The sequence below is a fragment of the Zalophus californianus genome, chromosome 4, assembly GCF_009762305.2.
Source record: "Zalophus californianus isolate mZalCal1 chromosome 4, mZalCal1.pri.v2, whole genome shotgun sequence".
Taxonomy (NCBI): domain Eukaryota; kingdom Metazoa; phylum Chordata; class Mammalia; order Carnivora; family Otariidae; genus Zalophus; species Zalophus californianus.
In genome coordinates, this window is record NC_045598.1 from 8,463,481 (window position 1) to 8,479,780 (window position 16,300).

Consider the following 16,300-nt stretch of genomic DNA (forward strand, 5'->3'; position numbering starts at 1 on the left):
TGATTCAAACCAGAACTTTGGGGACATTTCTGATCTCTCCCTTGCCGGGACTAACAATAAGACCCTCAAGGAGTCTATTTAACCTGGAGGTTGTATTCTCTCCTATATAGTGGGATAGTCTTTGGCTAGTGCCACACAGTGGGCTAGATCTTTGGCAAGGTCTTGCTCCTTCCTGCCGTTGCTTTGGCCCTGCTATGTGTAATGCCCCTCAGGGTCTAACCCTTGGGTGACTTCCACTCTTGAAGACCTCAGGAAAACTTGGTCTTCTCCAGACGCTGGGGTCAGAGCAAAGGCCCCTAAAACATGGATGGAGAGTAGGGTGGTATTGGGGGAGAATTATGCAGCAGAGTGAATATTGTAACTGGCTTTCTTTTCAGAGCCTGGGTGTCTGCAGGCCCAGGTACTGGGGCTAATTGTTGCAGGCAATTAATAACTTGGATTGTATTCACTCTGGTGCAGGCTGCTTGTTTCCTTGGAGGAGGCAGGCAAGGCTGGGAAAGGAGTGCTAGGTCTGGCTGCTTACAGAATTCTGGAGGTAGGAGGAGAGGGTTGCCATCTGTCCGGGCTCCCCAGGCCCTGCCTATTCCAGTCTGGCCCTATCACCTTTCTCCAGACCTTTCTATCTTCTCTTGAATTATTGGCCCCTCTACCCTTTGCCCCCCATAAGCTCACACTCACCTCCTGAACAGAGCTCCAGGGAGAAGGAGGAAAGATGGTGCTTTGGTAGAAGCTCAAGATTGAACCCAGGGAGGCCTGGGTCCAACCCAACTCTTCCACTAACTTCCTACATGACCTTGAGTCAGAAATTCATTCACCATGAATGTGGGCAAGTTTCCTGAGCTCTTTTGCATCCATTATATCAAATGAAGTGCAGTCAACCCTGAAAGTCATGGAAAGAGGGAATGATCATTCTACCCATCTCTATATATAACTATAACAACATCTAACTACATATGTGACTAATTATCAGATGGTTGCCTATAAATCCGTGCTCCACCTCAGCTGAAAAGATCATTGCAGGCATATTATAGGCACAGATCATTATACTCCCATTTTGCAGCTGAGGAAACTGAGTCTCAGAGAAATAAAGTGACTTATCCAAGGTCATAGAGTTAGTAAAAGACTTCTACATCTAGAGCTTTTTCCAGCACACCCAAGTCCACTTGCCTCTACTCAACGGTTTCCTGGAGAAGTGAGACTAGAAGTTGGGGTCAAGAGCTCCAAAGTCAGTGTGTTAGGAGATTGAAGAGAGAATTACTTTTAAATGTAATTATTGTATTCCTTGATGCTGGAACAGTAGAACAACTGTCTTAATCTACCATATTTTTCAGGATAAACAATTCCAACCCTCCCCATATACTCTTCCCCTGAGCTGCTCAACCATCTGGTGAGAGACTTGGTTTGTACACAGTTCATTTCATCAGGGGTGGGGCAAAGAAGTGAGAAGTGTTATGGTCACCTCCAGCAACACACCTCCAGGCCATCTCTTACTCAGCAGGCCATCATCATCATCATCATCACCACCACCACCTAATATTTATTTAGAGATTGGTTTATGCCATACACTGTGCTAAATGCTATTTGTGCACTGAGATTTACTCATTTAATAAACTCTTTATAACCACTACTATGAGATAAGTACTTCTCCCACCCCCATTATATAGACAAAATAACTGAGCTCAGCAAGGTGAAGTGATTCTCCCAAGGTCACACAGCTGGTAAGGGGTGGAACAGAAATATGGCTTTATTGGGAGTGGTGGACTCAGAGGTTGGGCTCAGAGGCCCTACTTCAGACGTAGTTGAAGAGAAAATGAAAACAGAAATAAAGGGATGGGAACGAAGGACAAAGCAGCCCTTTATAGCTCAAACCCCTTACAAAAGAAGCTTTCAATTAGTCCTGAAGACAGAGTATAAGGGAAGCCGCTTATCGGCATTAAGAGGCATTTAAATCAGATCCAGGAAGAACTTCCAGCAGACAGCACTGGAGCGGCAGAGGGGGTGGGGAGGTGGGGGGGTTGGGGGTAAGGTGGGGGTACGGACTGTGGGGGATGGAGAATCTCAGTCTCTGCCGCCTTTCTGTTGGGCAGATCACTGAGGCTTCAGGGAGGTGCCCTGAGGTTGGGCAGGGATCTCTGAGTCCAGCATGCCCAGTCCCCCATAAACACTCGTCCTACAGGCAGTGGGGAGTGGAGGGAAGGAAGTCTGAGGATGAGGCCCTGCAAGGAGGTTTCTCATGACTTTCTGCGCCCGCGCCAGCTATGGCTGCCACCACCAGTTCCACTTTATGGCAGGCATATTTCAAAGGCCCGGTTCCATTTGCATTTTTAAAACTCTGCTGATGGCCTGGGAAAATTGCATCCTTTCAGTGTTCTCGAGCACCACACTCCCTACCTCCTTCCCCACTCTGTGGGCCTCTGCCTCTGCATCCTCGGTACCCAGAAATCCCTGGACAAGGGCAGAGCAAGCCCATCCCCCACTGGAGAGCATCTGGAGACCCCTGGAGGCAGCAAGGGCTTGGAGGAGGGTGTGGCCAAACTGGCCACAGCTGTGGCTAGCTAGGGGGCATGAAGCTAGGACCCCCATCCGCTAAAAATAGTTCCCAGGGGAGTGGGGACTGTGTCCCCAGGTGTGGGCCAAGGGTGGCACAGCACCATGGGGGCTCCCTAGTGGCATTCCCTGTGGATCTGTCAGACTGAGAGCAACAGTGCAGGAGGCTTGGAGAATTTCGAGGAGGCTCCTGGAAGCAGCCATCAAACCAACTGAGAAGAGTAAGCCATTCACCCAGCAAAGAAAACCCTTTGCTCTCAGCTGGGCTTGGGAACACACTTTGTATCTCCCCTATTACTCCCTTAAAAAACCAGTCTTTTCTTTGTTCTCCTTCCTCCCACCCTCTCCCATGGCTTCACATTTTCTGGCTTCCTTCTGGGATGTGGCAAGAGAGACCAGAGATGTGCACAGTGGCACTAGGTCTGTTCCTTTGTACTCCTATGTCATATTTGGCGACTGATCTTGGGGGCAGCAACACACATACTCCCCACTTCTCAGGAGAGGCCTCCTGTCTCTGTCTCCCTCCCCTCCCAGCTCAGGGTGGCACCCTTGGAGTCAGGAGCTGCTTCCAACCCTAAATTTCTTCAAGGCCAGATGAAGCCACTGGGAGTCTCCTAACAGGCTTGGCCAGTCTGGCAACGGCTCCCCTGGGGATCATGAGCACATGGGGAGTGAGTGCTGGGGCAGGGACACTGGCTCGGGCCATTTGTTTCTGCATAGATGAGCTCTCAAGGCATCCAGGGTCATAAATACCAATGTGTCCAGTTGGCAGTGAGCCAGTGGGTACAGCTCCCAGGGACTGGACACCACAGAGCAGGAATGGTAAGTGAGCCACAGACCAGGAGCTCCACTCAGCACCTTAACATTAGAGGTGCCCTCAACTCCATTTTCCTCTTTTAAAGAGAAGGGCTGGAGAAACTGGCATGGGTTGAGTACCTGTGTGTGGGTATGGGGCTTGGTGTTTCATTTTAGAATTCTCTCGTGTTCTTATCTCTCCCGGAAGCTGGGAACTTGCTGCAGGCTGAGTCGTGTTTCCCCCATCTCTGTCTTCCCTGCTCCTTTCCACACACACTCTGAGGATATATGATAAACTGGCTCACCCCTCACACAACAGTGGTGGTGGCCTCCCTACTTCCTGGCTTGTCTAAGTGAAACCTCTCCATTCTGCAGCTGGGGTGCTGTGGCTACCCCGCTTTTGAGGCGACCCGTCAGACTCTCCCCCGGTGACACCAATGCCAATGCCTTCTGAGCCCTGATGGAGAGAAATGGGCCAGGCATTGGTCTTTGCTGCCCGGCCCCTTCTCCTTGTAGCCTTTCGGACAGGGGTGTCAGGCAGACCACGTGCAAGAGCTGGAGGGATGCCCGGCCCCAGGGGCTGGCATGGCTCTGGGCTCGGGTGCCAAAAAGGTGGATGAAGGAGGGAAGGAGGGACGGCGCCAGGAGCCCGGGTTTGGCAGCTCCCTCTGGAGAAGACCCGGGGATGCCCTCGAGTGTCCAGGCGGCTGGTGATCTGCCAAGGCTGTGCGGACGGGGACACAGGAGCGTCCCGTCTGGGAGAGATCTGGGGACCTAGGAAACTTGTGGGCGGGCAGGAGTCACGGCCTGGGCCGTTTGCAGAGGCGTGCATCGACCCCCAGGGGTCGCTACGCCGCTTGCAGCCCCGCCCGCCGGCATTGTGAGCCCGGCTGTACCACCGTGCAGCTCCCGCAGGGGGAGCGGCGGCCACCGCGGCGCCAGGCGGCGGGCTCCAGAGACAGCAGTGCGCGGCGGATCGCAGGCCCTCACCGGCCACCGACGCAAGGCCAGGCGGCGCGCAGGCCGGAGGCACCAGTGGCTGGGGGGCAGCGCAGCTCAAGAGACTGCTCCGGACACCCCCACACCCCGTGGTAGGAGCCGGGACCCAAACAAAGGCGGGCGGCGAATAAAAGGCGGCGGCAGCGCGGAGTGCTTGGGTTGTGCACTGGGGACCAGATTCAGCACCAGGCTGTGCGCGGTCTGTGCTCTCTGGAGCGGAGTGGGAAACCCCGGCCTCCTGCAGCTCCGAAGAGCTTCTCCCTGAGACTTCCGCGAGGGGACAAGTCCTCACGGCGGGGTGGCCGAGCCCCCAGCCCCTCCGGTGTGCCTCCTTCCCGCGCCCGCGGCTCAGCCAGCTCAGCTTGGCAAGCCGAGGTGAGTGCGACGGCCGCTGCGCGCCATCCGGGTCGGGGCTGGGGGATGCATTGCTCGGAGGAAGGGGCAAGCCCTCCGCGCCGCCCCCACCCCGGCCTGAGCGGGGCTGTGTGTGGAGTCCTCTAGCTCTCTGGCCAGCCTTGGGTGCAGGCCTTGGCTTCCCCGGAAAAGCCAGCTGGTGGTGGGCAGAGCCCGGAGCTTGCCCCACGCGACCGGGCCCCGGGTCCGCACCAACTCCTCCCGGGGCCGGAGCAGCTTTTTCATTCTGCATGGGTCAATTTTATGTCCACAGTTGGCGAGATTTCCGATCTCCGGGGACGCTTCCGACCTCCAGCCCCCTGCTTGTCCTCGCGGGTGGATGACTGATTCCGTAAAAGTTGAGTGTAGGTCTAAAAGCCGCCCGGGATCCGGCTCTCGGCCCGGCTAGAGCGGAGGGAGGAAAAGGTTAATGACCTCCTCTCCATCCACTCCCCACCTTAGCGCACTCGTGCTTTCGGCCGGACATTTCCCGAGTCCTGGAAAGCAATTAACCTGGCTGCAGGTCCAGTTGGGCGCGCGGGAGCTCTGGGGCAGACTGGGCGGGCGATGGAAGCCGAGCGCGATAGGGTCCCCGGGCCCTGCCGAGACGCGAGTGAAGGTGGAGGTGGGCTGAGCAGCGGGCAGTGGCGGCGCTGAGGCTTGGGGTAAGATTCCTGATGTGAGTGGCGCGGAGTCCCGTGAGCCAGCCCCGCCGCTGGGAGAACTTTTCCCAACTCCCCGGGGAGACCTGCAGCTGGACTGGCAAGGCGCCTCCAAGGAAGACTTGGAGACTTCCTTTCTGAGGCCCCTGTCTGCTCGACAGCTGGCACCAGGCTCCTGCGGTCCCCCTGAGGCTGGGCGCAGGTGCCCTCCTGTCCACGCCCCGGGTCAGCACCGCGGACAGCGCCGCGAGCTGGCCTTGGAGACCCACAACCCCCGCGCCCGCCCACGGACCCACGGTCCTTGCGCACACTCACACAGACCTACAGGCCACAGGCCACCTGCAAACCATCCCCACACCGACTCATAGTCCACTCATGCAAATATATATCCACTCACAGTCCACACACAGAGGGACGATCCATGCACTCACACGTGGGCAAACTCAGGTCTTCCCACAAGCACTAGCATCTGCGCAGCGTCTTCCTCCAGGTCCTGCTGTCTCCGGACATCTTTCTAAGCCCCAGACTCCAGAGCTCCTCTCTGGGTGCTCGCAGGGATACCCAGTGATTCACAGAGCTGTTCAGGCTCCCCGCACAACACACACATACAGACACACACTTCGTTGGGGAGGGGGGGTTGAAATTCCCCCCGCCCCCCCCCATGCAGACCTGAGCAGGAAGCCGGGCATCTGCCAAATGGAAGGAGGAGGCTATGGCCCAGTGGAAGCTGTGGGCAGAAGCCTGGCCTTACAGAATCTGGATTTTAGGCTCAGAGTCCATTTTGCTCAGCTCACCACCCCCATGCCTGCTCCCCTTCCTCAGATCCTACTCCAGACAGATCTTCTACAACCAGGGTACGTGCCCCTCTTTCTGCATCATTTTTTGTTTGCACTTTCTCTTTGTTTCCCTGCTCTGTTGTCCTCCCCCATGTATCTCCCCCTCCTTTTTTTTTTGGTCTTTCCCAGTTCCTCCTTCCCAGCTGCCTTCACTCTCTCACCAACTTTCCTTCAGCCTGGGTCTGACCCCAGTCCATCTTTGCTCCAACCTGGACACAGCTGACCTTTAGGGGGAGCCGACTCCATTCTCCAGGCAGATTCCATGCCTCCACTCCCTTCTCTGTGAAAGTCTGACACCACCCCCCTCCCTGCCCATGGCCTCAGCAGCTTCCGGCCCCTCCCTGGGAACATATCTAGGGCCAGATGCCCCAGAGCCCCAACAGTCTCTCCAGGGGGCCAGGATTCCTCTGTTCTGGAATCACAGCAAGCCCCCAACCCATGGGGATTTTGAAGTATCTGGTACCCATGTTCTGGCTTGCCCTTTGATACTTCTTCTGCTATTGCCCTTAAAATCCAAAATGGTGTTGGAAGAGCAAGAGTCCCAGCGTGATGTGGTGGAAAGAACACTGGAGTGGGAGTAGGGAGACCTGCATTCTAGTCTCAGCTTGGCCACAGTCTCCCAGTGTGTCTTTGGTCAAGTTATTTCCCTTCTCTGAGCCTCAGCCTTCCCATCTTTGCAAGAACAGGGCTGGCTGAAGTGACCTTCAAGGGTCCCTGTTTGGTCCTAAGAATGTGGAACATTAACTCACTCTTGAGTGTGGGTGGGATTGAAAATCAGCGTTCTAACCTCAGAGGTTATAGTACCTTTCCCCCCTGCTCAAAGCACCTACCACTGGTGATTTCATCTGTCCCCTGAATGAGGGATGTTCATTTCCTTTATAGGACCAGAGATGTCAAGTAATTTTCTTGAGGTCACATTGCTGAAGCGCATTCTCCATTGAGGGGGACATTGTTGTGTTCTGCATGAACCACTGGTTCTGCTGGTGGATGCTAGGTGAATGAATGAATGAATGAATGAATGAAGAGTAGGAACTTCAACCTGGATCTCCTGACCCTAAGAGCCTTAGAATTATGGTTTAAGCCCTTTTCTCTGACAGTTTAAACACATTTCTCTTGTCTCCTCATCTCCCCTTCACTCATCTGGTCATCCAGGCAGATGGAGTTGTCTGTGTTAAGGTCCTTCCTCCCTGAGTTAAGGTCAGCTCTGGGCTGGTTGTAAATGACCACAGAGAAGGGACTCGCTGAGCACACCTTTAGAGGCCTGCCTGGTGGGTAGGGTCTTGGCAATCAGCCCCAAATCCCTAAGACCTGGACCAAGTCAGATGTCCATGGGCAGCTGGCCAAGATCTGAGGCCAGGAGGGAAGAGAGTCATGCTGCCATCTGACTGAGTGGCCACTTCTTACAGCCCCACTAGCTGAGTACTGCAAAATCGCCTTTACAGATGAGCACAGTGAGATGCTGCAAGATGAGGCGGTTTCTGTAAGGGCAGTCTTCCGGGCCACTGTCAGTCATAAAAATAGGCACCCAAAAGTGGTGGTGGTGGTGAAAGCAGTGGTTGATAATAACATTATTGGTGTTGATATTGATTAGCCTCTTCAGTTTTTTTCCCCCTCTTTGAAATTGTTTCCCCACCTGAGCCTCTTCTACTCCTCCCCCACCCACCCAGATATGGAGAGACGGAGGGCTGGACCAGTGAGGCAGGGGTGTCTGATTGTTGGTGGATCCTAGCTGAGAGAAAGCTTGTCATTTTAAATCCTCTTCCCCCTGCCCATCCTCCCCCACCAGAGCATGTCTCCTGCCAGAGGAGCTGGGAGGAGTGTCAAAGTCTGTCAAAACACCCTTCCAAGCTGGGTTCCAAATGCAAAGCCCAAGGAAAATAAATAAAGAGGGCAGTGTCAGCCCGAAATAGAAACATGCACCAACTCACAAATATGCATGTTTTCTGAAAGTCGCATTTCACGGGCAGACAGTGGAGCTCACACTCCAGCTGCTCGACAAAGGCCAGAGGCATAGACACTGCCAGGATAGCCCAGGGAAGGGGGCAGAACTTCCCCCAGTGAGCCAGCTCCCTGCCTGGCCACAGGGAGACCAGAAGGCCACTCCTGCTCCTCACCAGCTGGAACGCACATGTGTGGGAGGACAGCAATTAGCGTGTGTCTGTGTGGTCATCAAAGCTCTTTGGAAATGGGCACCATTCAAGGCTAATGGCCTCAGGTCCCCTGCCTTCCAATGGGAGCCGCAGGCTGGTAATAACAATGCTGATCATGAGGCTGCCGTTTGTTGAGTACCTACTAAGTATTTACATATACTATTTCCCTCAACCTTGTAGCCACCTCATGGAGGAGGGATCATTATTCCCATTTAATATATTGGAAAACCAAGGTTCAGGGAAGTAAAGAGGCTTGCCCAAGGTCATACACCTAGAAGAGGCCAGATTAGGGACAGATTTTTATGGAATAAGCCTGAAGTCCCTATTTTGCCCAGTACTCTGCTTTGTTTCTGGTATTCATCCATCTATCCATTGAATGAATAGTTTTTGTCGAGAAACCATTTACATGATGATTTCAAAAAGAATGTAAATTCCTCTGCTGGCCCCAACAAGGGTGAAGCGTGATGCTGTGGACTGAGTTTAGATCTGGCCATCTCTCAGGGACCAGGGGTGGGTACCTGAGGTTTCTGGGCTAGGGCTGGGACTGGGGGCTTTGCCTTGGCATCCTGGACTCTGTCCCCAACCATGGGAACCCAAACCTGTCTGCCTGTGGATGGGCTCAGGTGGGAGCCCCTTATGAAGCTTGGACTAGGAAAAATGATTTAACTCTGTGAGATGTCAGGGCTTTAAGAGGCCTCTGCCGATAGGGAAGTGACTTCAGAGAGGGCAAGCTGCGAAGCATTACCCAGCAGTGCATTGGTGACAGACCCTGAATGCCAGGGAGCCAGGCTGGTGAGTATGTGGGAAGCATCCAAGGGCCCCCAGTGAAGAAGCTGAGTCAATGCAGGTGGTAAATGTAATACTTCCTTTCCAAGGGCAGGGGTGAAATGCAGCTGGCTTTCACTGCATTTTATACCAAGTCCTCTCCTCTGCACCCTGCACCCCCACCTCAAGCCTGACCCTACTGACCTGCCCACGTCCCCACCTGTGCATCATCATAAACAGCAACACTAGCAAAAACAGAACATTTGTCATGTGCCAGGCACCGTGCTAAATGCTTTACATGCATTAATTGATGTGATCCCTACAACAACCCAGAGGTAGGTGTCCTTACTCCACTTCACAGCTGAAGGGACTGAGGCTAGAGAGGTTGACTCACCTGCCCGAGGCCACACAGCTAGCCAGGAGGTAGGTGGAGCCCACAGAGCCCCTGTTAGCAGGTTTATTCTGGGGGGTAAGGAAGGGGAAAATCCGGAACTGAAGCCAAGGGGAAGGAGGAGCTGATGGGCAGCAGCAGGCTATTTATATTACACTTCCAGGTCTTGTCACGTTTGCCGGCATTTGTGCCAGGAGGAGCTGTGTCCCTGCCAAAAGCTGGAAGGAAGAAGCCTGATTCAGGGTCCTGGGACCATCCCCTGGGGGACTTTACTGAAGCTTCAGGTCTGGGTATGTTTCTCCCTGAACTCAGGGGAGAACCCACTGGGCAGGCGGAACCCCTGGAGCACGCCCTTGATTCTTGCATCCTGCTTCCTTCCTTTGTTCCTCCCTCTGAGGGAACCAGACTGGGAACCTGGGAAATTCAGAAAAAGCCATCACGTGGCAGATCGAGGGTCTTGCTGTATGCAGTGAACTTGACCACTGGAAATGAGGAGGTGGTGGGGACAATGAGGAGTGGCTTGGATTCAGATGCCAGCAGGTGCCATCTAGGTCTCTTATAGGGGATGCTCCTTGGAACCAGGGAGTGATGTCCTGGGAGACTGTCCAGAGGCTTAAACCTCCTCTACCAGGAAGAGTCTTCTCCTTAACCCCCCACCCCCATCCCACAGCTGTCTGCCCGGGCAGCCCCATTGTGTGCCAGGCACTGGGTACAGAGGTGGGAAAGCCTGTCTCGTCCTTGTAGGGCTCACCAGAGTCTCCCATCCCCACCCAGCATCTCCTGCCTAGAGCAGAGGTGATAGATGAAAGCGATGGCTCCTCTAAGTCCCCTACCAGAAGTAGAAGAGGGACCCAGGTGTCCTCTGGGGCTCAGACGACATGATCCAAGCAAGCAGTCATTCCTGGGTCAGGAGAAAAGTCTCCCACGGGTGGTGTCTGCAGCACACTTGGGTGCTCTTCCCGGCTTGATGTCTTGGTGGGAGATGGGGTGTGGTAGGGAAGGCTCATCCCCCACCCAACCATCTGCCCCTGGTATCCAACACACATACTGGCACCTGGACAATACATCCTTTGCCAACCTTCTTAATAGAGGAGAGGTGACTGCCAGCTGGAAGCCACTCCCATCATGGAGGAGAATGTGGTGATCTTGTCTCTGGGGAAGGCGGCTTAGATGGGGCTGAGCTGGGCAAAGGGTTTGGCAAACTGGTGTTCCTGGGATGTTCGGGGAGGAGCATGTGTCCCTCTCCCCCATTCTGGCCTTTGCCCTGTCCCGGAGGATTTCTCATGTTCTTGGCTGGGAGAGCTCAGCGAGGTGACCACTCCAATGACAAAGATGATGATGATGATGATGATGATGATGATGATGATGATGTTGATTCTAATAACAGCCAACATATTTGGAAAGTTTACTACTTGCCAGGCACTGGGCTTAGAGCTTTATAGATATTACAGCTTCATCTCCATGCCTGCCCTATGAGGACATCACTATTAGTATTCCATTTTAAGGATCAGCAATGTGAAATGCAGAAAGATGAAGCACCTTGCTGATGAGCAGTGGAACGTGGGCAGGCTGGCCTCAGGTGCCATAAGCACAGCCACCATATGATGATTGAGGCCTTGCTTTGGCCTTCATATTAACTTGATTTGGGTCTCTAAAGATTGCAACCAAAGTACCTTTGGATCCTTCAGTAATCTGAGAAATTTTTACGTATGGGTCTGTGTCCTGGTTGACAGGGCGACATGCATAGACCATTTGCTTCTTGACTGCCAAGCATCCAAAACAGATCATGTTTCAGATGTCCAGATGTGCGCAACATCTGGCAGACTGGCAGGACTTGTCTGGCTTTCCTCCAGATGTTTCCCCCTTTCGATTCTATGTAGACACAGCTGGGACTTGGATCCCTCTGGACATGACCGAATGTGTGAAATCCCTGGTTGAAAAGTATTTGCTGGCTTTAAAGCATCATCTGTGACTTCCCAAAGGCAGGATGTTGGTTTTGGTTCCTTTCTGCCATCCATGCCTGAGACATATTAGGCTAAGCTAGAGAGAAATCAGGCTTTGGAAAAGTGTCAGCAGCCAGAGGAGAAGACCCTGCCTTCCCTTCTTCAAGCAGAGAAGCTGGAAAGAAGCTGACTGGTGGAGAGCATTGCAGGTAGTAGGTGCTGCATGTTCCTTGCAAGCGTTCCTGACTTTATGACCCGGTCTCCAGAGGCTTTGAGCAGATGGTTCCAGAGTAACAGAGCCAAGAATTTGTGATGAACAGGGATGTGTCAGCCAAGAGGCCCTCTTGGACATGAATGAGCATAAGAATAAATCTGGGGTGGGAAGGTTCATAGAGCCTTCTGGGGGAAAGGAGTTCAAGATAAAGGCGATTTAATAAGTCTTTATTTTATATAGTGAGCACCAACGAGTGAATGAATGAAGACAACGAATGAATGAATCAGGGAGTGAGTGAGTGAATGAATGGGAAGTGGACTTCGACAGAGAGGTCCTGGATTTGATAGAGCCTGACCCCAAGTACTGACAAAGGGAAGGGACCTGTTCTTGTCCGCTGGAATGTCCTTCAGCTCAGGATCAGGGAGAGAGAGTCTGAGTCCTTGAACCTTGCCCTCCTACTGCACACCCCACCCCCTCCCATTCTGCTGGACCCTCTGGTCACAGGGCCCCTCTGGTTCTGGCCATGGCAGGGATTGGAACCAGGGGCCTGCAAAGCTGATGGAGGTGGCAACCCCAGCACCCTGAGAAATCTGCAATGCTCTTCACCTTCCCAGCTGCTCCCCGAGCCCTAAACCGCCCGTTTCTTTCTTGTCATACTTCTGTGTCCTGGCCCTTTGGGGACTCCCAGTGACAACTGGGAGGTATCTGAAATCTCATTGACTCCAACTCTCCCATTTGACAAAGGGCAAACTGAAACCCAGGAAGGAAGACTAGCCCGAGATCACAAACAGATAGGAGACAGAGCCCCATTACTGTGGAAGGATTTGGGGAGAGTTCCCACTGACTTAGGGTAACACTGCACCATTGAGCAGGGTAGGGATGGGGCAGAGAGGGACTGAGATCCTTGAGCCCAGGTAACTTCACTGGGGTCTCTCCTGGCCTCTGGGGCTGGGAGCAACAGTTAATTCCTGGGGCCCTGAATCTCCCAAGCCTTTTATGGGAAAGGCAGCAGAGTTGAAGAGGGATGATACTTGGAGATCTGCTCTTCATCCTGGGCCCTCTGCTCTGACTGCTCAGCTCCAACCCTCAATTCCTGTCTCTGGAGGTAGCTGCACCTTCACAGAGTGTGGGCCAAGGCTAAGAGCCAGTGTCAGACTCCGCACCCTGCCAGAGGCCTCTGTGCTGGCCTCATGTGCACAGAGGTACCAGCTACCCCTCCTAGACTGACCCTTCGACCCCCGACTATAGGCACCTGATCTGTCCATCATCAGTATAGCCAGGAAGCCCTTCCCCAGAGCCACTGACCTGTGCAGGCACTGAAGCTGCGTTTCCACCTAGGCACCCAAGTTGATGAACTTGCTTGTTAGTCCATGATGCTTCTCTCCTCTCTTCCCTGGGGCCAGAGCTGTGCCTAGACTGCAGCCAGATAACTCTGAGGGCAGACACTGTGAGAGAGACAGAGAGAGACAGGGAGAGAGCAAGGAGGAGCTCACATGTGTGCACACCAGTGGGGGTCAGGAAGGCTGACTCCACATCTCGGAGAGTTTTCAACATGTAACACTCAAAACCGAATATAGTGAGAAGAGTATCAAGCTTATCAGAAATCTGGTTCAAATAAATCCCTTTACTTCTTTTAGCCTCTGTTTTCTTGTTTGCAAATTAGAAATAATTCCTAAGACTTGGAAACCCATATGAAAATGATCTACAAGCTGTTAGGTTGCTGCATGGACACAAGATCATTCAGTCCCCCGGGATGGGAGGGCAGGGAGCGCGGTGGCTCTGGCCTGGGAACGCAAGGGCCCAAGCAGCCTCCAGGATCTCCTTGCTGAGCTCCTTGATGAGCTTTCATCTGGTGCTGGCCTTTTTGGCCCTCCGCAAACCCAGGAGCAGGGGCTCGGGGAGCCCCGAGGGTTCAGAGGGAACATTTGCCCTGAGGTTTCTCCCTTTTTTTCGGCGCAATCAGGCTGGGGTCGAAGCCTTCCTAGAACTCCATCCCAAACCAGTCTTGGTGGCCTCTCTGTGGGTTTGAGCACTTTGCATTATGTGCTTTGTATCTTTCAACTTCCAGTTTACCCCCAAGCTTGTCTTTTGCGGTGTGGGGCCAAGAAGGGTCTTGCAATGTTCCTGGACCCACAGATGTGGTCTGGGTGTGCTGGGGGGAAGGGAGGGATAGTCTCCAAAGCCGCCCCCAGAGCTAAGACCCTACAGACGACCACCTGCTGTGTCCCAGCAAAGCTGCTGACACTGAGCACACGTATGTCCCCGGGCCCCCCAGTTACACAACAGCTTCTGAATGGGATGAAAGGGAGCCCTCTCCCCATCCGTTGTCTTGGGCAGAGACTGAGAATCCAAAGGGGGAGGGCTTGAGAGCATCTCTCCTCAGATGGGGGACTACCATTCAGGGGTATTAAGTGACTTGCTCTGAGTCATACAGCAGCAGGTCAGTGGCAGGGGCGTCCCTACTCCCAGCCCCTGGGGCCGCTTTTACTGCCCAGATGGGCATCCCCTGCTCCTGCCTCCTTCCTAGTCCCTGACCTTTGAGCTGCGGGGACTGCTGGCTGGAGCCAGAGATGGTAGGGGAATTGTTCTACATATTTGTTAATCAGGTCTCAGAGAGAGAGAAGGACCCCAAGCTCATCATCCACGAAGGAATCCAATTTGGCTTTTATGGCCATGGTTATTGGTCATACTTTGTGGGGATCTTTTTTTTTTTATTATTAACCCAGCAGTCCGGGGGCTTGGGGGCTGACTGGCTGCTGGGCCCAGTGGGTCCTCCAGGTTCACACTGAAGTCCAGACAGCGGCCAGGACTTGGGACTGGGGGTGGGGAAAAGATGGTGGGAGGGGGACAGGCTGGCCAAGGCATGTAGTGAGGGTTTTCAGGAACCTTCTGACCCTTCAGGCAAGGGGTGCCTGGGGGCCTGGCTATATTTTTTGGGCTCTGTAAGCGTTACTGGTTTTATTAAGCTTTCATTGCCTTTTCTTCAGAGATGCCAAGACTGCTTGGCGGGCTCCAGGAGCCAGGACTGATGGGTCTGGGCCGTGAGGCCCGAGTTCCTAGGCGACAAGAGGTGGGTGGGGTGGGGGCAAGAGTGGGTCAGTCTGAGTGTAATTCCCCCTGCCAGTAGAGCACAGAGGCCAAAATGATGGGCTCTGACACTGGCCTGCAGAGGCCCGGACCCCACCCCCCCACCCCTGCACACTGCCTCATAGAGCTGAGGCTGGATTAGAGATGACATAAATAAATGAAGTGGCCAGCACTGGGCACATGGCAGTGCTTGGTGGATGCAGGGCTCCCTGCCCAAGCCCCTCGCACAGCTTCTGCCAGACAGTAAGCCCTTGGCCTTCTATTCTCTTTCACTGCTCGTTGAAGAGCTGGTTGGCAGATCTGGGCATCCTGGTTGTGTCCCTCTCTCTGGACATAAAGTCCTGGCCCAGGTGCCATCATTTCTTCCCTCCCTACGGCTGGAAGGAGAGGCGCTTGGAGAAGTGAGCCCTGGCCGGAGTTCCAGGAGACTGAGTCCATCCTCAGGATCAGGGGTGTGGTGAGCCTGCAAAGAGGCAAGTGTGAGCCCCAAGGTGGGGAACACCAACAGCTAGACCACCTGCTGGAAGAAGTCTCTGGGGACTGGGGAGGGTGACCAGGGCAGCAGGGTCTTTCAAAGAAGGATCCTGGACCATCTGCAACAGAATCACCTGGGCAGGTGGCGTGACTAGATTCCTGGGCCTCACCATCCTTCCCCACCCCCTGCGCCCAGAGTCTGATTCACTGGATCTGGTGTCTGGCCTAGAAGTTTGTATTTTAACAGGTGCACCTGGGGCCTGATGCATGTTAAAGTCTGAGGGTCTAGGAGGTAGAGAATGAGAGTCGGCTCCAGCCATGAGCAGGAGCCGGATTTGGGGCTCTCCCCACCTCTGAAGCTCATCTCCACTGTACAGATGAAGAAACTGAAACCCCAGGCCCCCCGTGGGTGGCCGAGCTATGGGGCTCAAGCCCAGGTTTGTCTGACAGCAAAATCCATGCTTAGCTCCCCACCGCCACCCCCCAAAATCAGGCCCTGGTGCTCTCAGGACCCATATCCTTCTTAGTGGTGGGGGGACGAGCTCTGTCCCCCTGAGCCCACTAGAGACAACACAGAACGGGAGAGGGCAGCAGTGCTCCTGTGACCATTAATACTGGATTCCTCTGGTGCTGGCTGGGACGTTTCCCCGGGTGATATATTGACCAGAGCAAAGCTTGTTTGCCGGATATATATTGAGCTGTTGGGCTCACGAGTCAGTGCCCAGTTTCCTCACCAGCCGCCAACCCAGGAGGCCAGCTGTCCTCCACACGCTCTGTCTCCACAGCTCGCCCTGCTCTGGAAAATGAGGGGCTGGACAGGCTCGCTGCAGAGCCCCTGCCGACTCCCACTCCCACCGCTCCTGGCTCCAGAGAAATAAGCCCAGATTTTCTTTGTGGGAAGGGGTCATGTGCATCTCTCTGAGCTTCCTGCCCTCTGCTGCCACATTTAGCTAATGAGGCTGGTGTTTCTTGGGGGGGGGGGGGCAGGAGGTCTGAAGGGGCATAGGTGTAGGTGCTTGCTTCAGCGACAGCTACAAAGCCAGG

The 16,300-nt window shown here is 54.1% G+C and overlaps 1 protein-coding gene across 2 annotated transcripts in view; it reads left to right on the forward strand.

The window, feature by feature from the left end:
• Nucleotides 1–4,513: 4,513 nt before the first annotated feature.
• DISP3 (dispatched RND transporter family member 3) overlaps nt 4,514–16,300 on the forward strand; it is a 62,012-nt gene continuing 50,225 nt past the window's right edge. For both annotated transcript variants that reach the window (XM_027582119.2, XM_027582105.2), the window contains exon 1: nt 4,514–4,716. The gene's annotated coding sequence lies outside the window, so the exon portion shown is untranslated. The remainder of the gene's footprint in view (nt 4,717–16,300) is intronic.